This window comes from Saccopteryx leptura, chromosome 13 (assembly GCF_036850995.1).
Source record: "Saccopteryx leptura isolate mSacLep1 chromosome 13, mSacLep1_pri_phased_curated, whole genome shotgun sequence".
NCBI lineage: Eukaryota > Metazoa > Chordata > Mammalia > Chiroptera > Emballonuridae > Saccopteryx > Saccopteryx leptura.
In genome coordinates, this window is record NC_089515.1 from 45560772 (window position 1) to 45566697 (window position 5926).

Genomic DNA, 5926 nt, shown 5'->3' on the forward strand with positions numbered 1-5926 from the left:
ACCTTAGAGAGAACCCTGATTACAAGTGCCATTTTAACAATCGGTTTGCTGACCTCAACAAAAAATTAGGTATTGGTTCTGCCAAATCAGTGCGAACCAGCTGAATCCCACCATTGGGGCCGACCCTGAGCAGTGAACGAGGAAGTAGAAGCCCATAGTGAGAGAGGGGCTTATCCAGGACCCGTGGCTGGGTTCACAATGACCTCTGCCTCTGATTCCCCTCAGGGCCCCAGAGCCCTAATCAGGTACCTGGGGCTGCAACATGAGTAGTGTGACAAGCAGAGTCCAAGAGATCTGGTTTCCAGTTCCCATTCCGTCCCTGGAGAACTTGTGACCACGGATCAGTCTTATCGCTGTTCTGAGCCTCAATTTTCCATTTTAAAAATGAAACGCTTGGGCTCCAGTTGTGGTTTTTAAACTGTGTTCCCTGGATCCCTAGGGTTCTGGAGAGGTTTCTCTAAGGCCTGGCACAGGCGGTAGAGGTTACAAGTAGGATGTTAGCCTCACCCACCACTTCTCGAACCAGAGCAGCCAGCCTGGCGTGAATCGAGCTCCCACACATGATCTCACTTGAAAATAAAATGGGAAAGGTTGGAAACAACCCACGTGCTCATTTTTAGGATGCTGGTTAATAAAGTATGGTATAGCCACCAAAAAGGACCGCTATACATCCAGGAAAAATGAGGGTGCACTCCAAAATAATGATAAGGAAATATCTCCAGGATATATTGAGCAAAAATAGTAAGACACAGGATGATGTCTAGGACGCGACTTTTCGTGTAATTAAAGGATGGAAATAAAGTTAAATATATCTGTATATGCTTCATTTGCATCAAGAAGCACTGGGGGCCCTGGCCGGTTGGCTCAGCGGTAGAGCGTCGGCCTAGCGTGCGGAGGACCTGGGTTCGATTCCCAGCCAGGGCACACAGGAGAAGCGCCCATTTGCTTCTCCACCCCTCCACCGCGCTTTCCTCTCTGTCTCTCTCTTCCCCTCCCGCAGCCAAGGCTCCATTGGAGCAAAGATGGCCCGGGTGCTGGGGATGGCTCTGTGGCCTCTGCCTCAGGCGCTAGTGTGGCTCTGGTCGCAATATGGCGACGCCCAGGGGCAGAGCGTCGCCCCCTGGTGGGCAGAGCGTCGCCCCATGGTGGGCGTGCCGGGTGGATCCCGGTCGGGTGCATGCGGGAGTCTGTCTGACTGTCTCTCCCTGTTTCCAGCTTCAGAAAAATGGAAAAAATAAAATAAAAAAAAGAAAAAAGAAGCACTGGGGCCTGAATGGTAGTGGCATAGTGGTTACAGCATCGATCTAGGACACTGAGGACCCAGGTTCGAAACCCTGAGGTTGCCGACTTGAGCATGGAATCATCAACATGATCCTGGGGTCATTGGCTTGAACCCAAAGGTCGCTGGCTTCAGCAAGGGGTCACTGGCTCAGCTGGAGCCCCCTGGCTAAGGCACGTTTGAGAAATAATTACTGAACTACCTAAGTGATGCAAGCTACGAGTTAATGCTTCTCATTTCTCTCCCTTCCTGCTCTCTCGCTCTCTCTGTCTCTCTCTCTGTCTCTCTCTCTGTCTCTCTCTTTCTCTCTCGCACATGCACACGCACAAGAAAAAGTCACTAGAAAGACACACATGACTCTATAAGGCGGTTATCTGATACAGGTGAGGGTGGAGAGTGGGGAGGGGAAAGTGGACGGAGCCGTGGGGAGAAACAAAGTTTCTCAATGGGTAGCTTTCTATAGAATCTTGACTTCGAACCATGTAAATGTATTACCTTCCCAAGAAAATAATATTTAAATTTTAAAAATATGTCAAGTGGGGGGAAAAGGGTCAGGGGAGAAATTAATTGGCCAGGTGATGTCTACAGTTCCTTGTAGCCGCAACGAGCAGGCTGGCGAAGGGACTAAGAGATGCCCGCAAGCACCTGTCTTGAAAGACAGAGAGGAAGGGAGGCGCTTTGGGTCCCTGTGTCTGGGGACAGGGAGTCGTGGACTCCCACCTGCCAGGTAGCCAGAGCCTACTTCAGCTCTTTAGCGCAAATGGTGGCGAAGACCACAGGCACCCAGGCCTCAGGCCTTTCCTAGCTCCCCTTCCTGGGCTGGGCTCCTTGTCTCCGGGGAGGAGGCCAACACTGCCCTCATCGGCCGGCCGACCAGAGGGCCCCAGCAGCAGGCCAGCGGGCCAGGGGGCCAGGGCCTCCTCCACGCAGGGCTGTCTCCAGCTGACGCCAGCCCCAGACTGTGGCCTGAGCCGTGTCCAGAACAGAGCCCACAGCACAGATGTTCCCATTCTCTGGCTCTAGACAAGCTTCTTGGAAAAATTACAGAGCCAACCTTCCTCAATCCACCTTTGAGCGGAGAGAAGAGGGGCCCTTTTCTCCTGTGGCCACGGGTACCTGGCTGCCCGCCTTGGGGGCCAGCCACCGGCTGCTGATCCATGCGGCCCTTGTCTGTGCCACTGGCTCCTGTCCGAAGGTCCCTGTAGGGAGGTGGGTGGGCCAAGGGGAGGGTGGGGAGGCTCCAGTCAGTCCCTGTATAAGGCTTTTTCTGGCTGGCTCGCCAACAGTAAGTGGTCTGGCTGAGACGGGGGGCACTGCGGCCAGATGTGAGTGTAGATGACTCCAGGACTCAGAGAAGAGGGAAGGGGCTTGGCTCTTATTGAGCTACTATTATGTGCAAAGCTTTGCAGTGAGGCAGACTTGTATTCAAATCCGGGCTCTGTCATGGAGTAACTATGGGACCTTGAGCCAGTTCCAGAATGTACTGTCTGAGCCTCAGTCTCATCATCTATAAAATAGGGATGACAATAATAATATCTCTGAAGATGAAATGAAGGTAAATAAACAACCTAGTCAGACAGTTAGTGCTGAAAAAATATGGCTGCTCTCTCCCTCCTAGGATAAGGTACAAGGTCAATGCCAGGCAGGATTTAGAGTCCTGAACCCAAGTGACTGGGTTCCAATCCCAGCTCTGCCCCTTACTATCTGTGTGATCTTGGGGCAGTTACTTAACCTCTCTGTGCCTGTGAAGATAGGGACAGAGTACAGAGTTCCTAGGACTGCAGGGGGGGGGGGATGAATTTAGAGTAGTGCCTGGCATGCAGTGAGGTTTTAGTGTGTTACTGCTACGATTATTCTGTCAGCCACTGCCCACTGCTGCCAGAGTCCTCGTGGACCTTTTTTTAGCTCATAAAACGAGTATGCTGTAACCTGAGGGCCTCCTCTGTAGCCAGGCTGGGTCTGCTTCTGACCAGGGCTGGGGAGGTATGGAGAAAGCTCCGCTCAGCCCCAGCCCCTCACCCTGACTCCAACCAGCATCTGTTTTTCATAAATCTTTCCAGTGGTTTGTCCGGGAAGGAAAGCGAGTTTCCTTAGGCAACAAAGCCCTCCAGAACCACCCATCTGGGCATCCAAGCTGCTCATGGGGTGGGCGGATCTTTCTGGGTCTCCTTCCCACCCTACATCTGGTCCTGACACACGTTAGGGACTTGTCACCCTTCAGGCAGTACTTCCAAGGGACATTCCCTCTCTCATCCCAGGGGCAGCCTGCCTGTCCCTTGGCTCCTGGCTGCACACTGCTGCCAGCAACACACCACCCCCAGGCCGCCTGATGGCTGCAGCGGTCCAAGTTCCCGCTGAGCCACCAGCTGCCCGTCAGCCCAGACGGCTGTCCTCCAATGGCACTCCTTGCCATTCTGTGGCCGCTCTTTACATGAACCCCTTAGAAGAAGGAGTGTGTGGTTCTTTCTGGTGTTTCAGGCAGGAGGAGAGACTTCCAGAATATTTCTGGACCCTGGCAAGAGGCTGGCAGGGCCCTTGCCATATGCCCCCTCTACTGGGGGATGGGGGCTGGCTCCCCGGCTCTCTCTTCTCCCCTCCCATGAACTCAATTTAAGCTTCCTTCTTCATGTCGACTAGAACTTGCTTAAATATAAGCACATGAAGACAGTGTTCTGTATCTTCAAGCCAAGTTTTCTGTATCTTCAGCCACCGGCCCATTAGTAGGGAACTGTTGCTTCTGTATTAAAACCAGTTCTGTGACATGTGATGGGTGTATTAATATGGTCCCATTATAAAGTAGAATGCAAAAATTTGCACTCACTTCCACATTAACCATGAGGCTTCAAGGACAAACACTAGGATATAGATCTACTGAGTAGGGGTTTTGTCTCTTTCATTCACTGACGGGTTCCCAGCACTGAGAAGGGGACCTGGCACAGGGCAGGTGCTTGTTGAATGAATATAATGTGAGCTTACAGCTTGAGGCTCTAGACCGGACCACCTGACCAGGAGAGGGTCCATCCCTTCTGCCATTAGGAGAAATGTCTGAGAGTCACTGGGAGATGTATTAGGTCATTTAGTCATCCTAACAACATGGTGGCTTTGTGTGATAGGCATCTTTATGGAACAAAATCAGTGGGCACCTGAATTCTTCCCCCTGTATTTGAATATGTTGTCACTGTGTGAGTCTTGGGGACAGAAGGCAGGACCTCACTCACAATAAGAGGCTTAAAAAGACAGAGATACATGTCTGACTTGCCCCACAAGTGGGGTCTGAACACACACCTACGGAGCAGGTGACGCAGGTCCAAGGTCAGATCAGAATTCATTCTGCTGGAGTCTGCAGGGACATCAGCGTGCACTGCTCGTGACCATGGTGCCCGGACCAGCCTTCCCTTGGCTGTGTCCTGGCTGCCCGGCTCCCCTCCTTCCTGACTGTGCCCTGAGGTTGGCCCCGCCTGGACATTCCTCCCAGCTACCCAGCATCCCTCTGGTACCGACGTCCTCTGCTTAAGTGGCTAGGGGTGTTTTTTTGCAGGTTGTGATCAAGAACCTCGGTATCTGTTCTCTCCGGGTTCTAGATGAGGAAACGGAAGCTGAGAGTATGATGCACAGAAGTCCGCCAGGCTGTGCTTTGGTGCTGGCTCAGCGCTGGGTTAGACGTGTAAGGAGGCATTTCAGTATAATGTGCAAGAGGAGCTGATGAGGTGGAGTGCCTGGGGGCGGGGCTTCACAGAGGGAGTGACACAAGTTGAGATTTAAGGGGGAGGAGTTTCCTAGGTCTGGTCCATTGTTAGGCATGGTTATTCTGGAATATGGAGTGAATGGGGCAGGGAGACCATGACTGGAGGTGACGCCTGAGGAGGAGGTGAAAACTACTTGCTGAGGGACCTGGCCTACCCTAAGAAGGGGTTTGGATTTGGGGACGGGCTTCCTGGTTGTAAGCAACAGGAGCCAACTTCAGCAAATTTCATCAGAAAAGGGATTTATAGGCCCTGGCTAGTTGGCTCAGCGATAGAGAGTCGGCCTGGAGTGTGGAAGTCCTGGGTTTGATTCCCAATCAGGGCACACAGGAGAAGCAACTATCTGCTTCTCTACTCCTCCCACTCCTTCTCTCTCTCTCTCTCTCTCTTTCTCTCCCATAGCCATGACTCAAATCGTTTGAGCAAGTTGGCCCCTGGCACTGAGGATGACTCCATGGTCTCATCTCAGGCACTAAAATAGCTCGGTTGTCAAGCGATGGAGCAGTGGTGCCAGATGAGCAGAGCATTGCCTGGTAGGGGGCTTGCTGGTTGGATCCCGGTCGGGACACATACGGGAGTCTGTCTCTACCTCCCTGCCTCTCACTTAATAAAAAACAAAACAAAAAGAAAAGGGGCCCTGGCCATTTGGCTCAGTGGTAGAGCGTCGGCCTGGCGTGCAGAAGTCCCGGGTTTGATTCCCGGCCAGGGCACACAGGAGAAGCGCCCATCTGCTTCTCCACCCTTCCCCCTCTCCTTCCTCTCTGTCTCTCTCTTCCCCTCCCGCAGCCGAGGCTCCATTGGAGCAAAGATGGCCCGGGCACTGGGGATGGCTCCTTGGCCTCTGCCCCAGGCGCTAGAGTGGCTCTGGTCGCAACAGAGGGATGCCCCGGAGGGGCAGAGCATC